The sequence below is a fragment of the Neomonachus schauinslandi genome, chromosome X (genome assembly GCF_002201575.2).
Source record: "Neomonachus schauinslandi chromosome X, ASM220157v2, whole genome shotgun sequence".
In the NCBI taxonomy this organism is placed as follows: Eukaryota; Metazoa; Chordata; class Mammalia; order Carnivora; family Phocidae; genus Neomonachus; species Neomonachus schauinslandi.
Window position 1 is genome coordinate 38,440,217 of NC_058419.1, and position 1,591 is coordinate 38,441,807.

A 1,591-nucleotide genomic window follows, 5' to 3' on the forward strand; every position below is an offset into this window, starting at 1 on the left:
TCCCCCAACTGGTTGTGACTTTTACATATATACAGATTAGGTAATCCTAATAGGCTAACCCTGATAGGATATATCAAGGGTCCTGTACTAGATACAGGCAGGTCTAACAGGTTGGTATGGATAAGTTGGCCCAAAATAGAACTTAGAATCATAATTTCACTCTTTCTTGTGGATGAGTAATATTCCACTGAATAGATATCCAGCATTGTATTTATCCATTCATCAGTTCATGGACATGGGTTGTTTTGAACCTTTGTTATTATGAATAATGTTGTATGGACCACTGGTGCACAAATTTTTGTGTGGACATGTTTTCAGTTCTCATGGGTATATACCTAGGACTGGAATTGCTGAGTCATATGATAACTTTATGTTGACCTTTCAAGGAACTGCCAAACTGCTTTCCAAAGTGGCTGCACCAAAAGCAATGTATGAGAGTTCCAACTGCTCTACAACTTTTGTAATATTTGTTATTGTCAGTCTTTCTTATTATAACCATTCTAGTGGGCATAAAGTGGTATCTCATTGTGATTTTGTTATGCATTCCCCTAATATCTAATGATTTTTTTCTTTGATCTATGAACAATTTTGAAGTGTTCTTTTTTAAGTTTTTCAAGGGCACGGAGGATTTTTCCATTCTTGTTGCTCTTGATTTCAAAACTAATTGCATTCTGGTCAAAACATGGGATTTATATGATAGTTATTTTGGGGGGTTGTTAAAAATGCCTAGAACGTGATTTTTTATTTTTTATTTTATTTTATTTTTTTAAAGATTTTATTTATTTATTTGACAGAGAGAGAGGGAGACACAGTGAAAGAGGGAACACAAGCAGGGGGAGTGGGAGAGGGAGAAGCAGGCTTCCCGCCGAGCAGGGAGCTCGATGCGGGGCTCCATCCCAGGACCTCGGGATCATGACCCGAGCGGAAGGCAGACGCTTAACGACTGAGCCACCCAGGCACCCCATAGAACGTGATTTTTTAAAAAAAGATTTTATTTATTTATCTGACACAGAGAGAGAGAGCGTGAGCAGGGGGAGAGGCAGAGGGACAAGTAGATTCCCCACTGAGCGTAGAGCCCAACTCGGAGTTCGATTCCAGGACCCTGAGATCATGACCTGAGCTGAAATCAAGAATCAGATGCTTAACCAACTGAGCCACACAGGTGCCCCCAAAACGTGATTTTTTTTTTAACATCCCATGTGTTTAATACATGTTAATTGTATTCTTCAAATCTCCTATATCTTCACTGATTCTTTGTCTTCTTGACTTATCAATAATCGAGAGAGGTAGAATGAAAATTTCTACTTCGATGGTGCGCTTGTCCATTTCTTCCTGTAATTTTATCAATTTTTGTTTCATATATTTCAAGGCTACTTAATTTGGTGTATATAAGTTTAGGATTGCTGTGTCTTCCTGCCGAAGTTCACCTTTTATAATTATGTAGTGATGTTCTGTACCCCTAATAAGTGCTTCTTGCCCTGATGTCTAATTTGTCAGATATTAATACAGCAAGAAAAAATGTTTTGTTAGCATTTGTTTTGTATATATTTTCTTTTTTTTTTTTTTTTTTTTTTTTTTTTTTTTTTTTTTT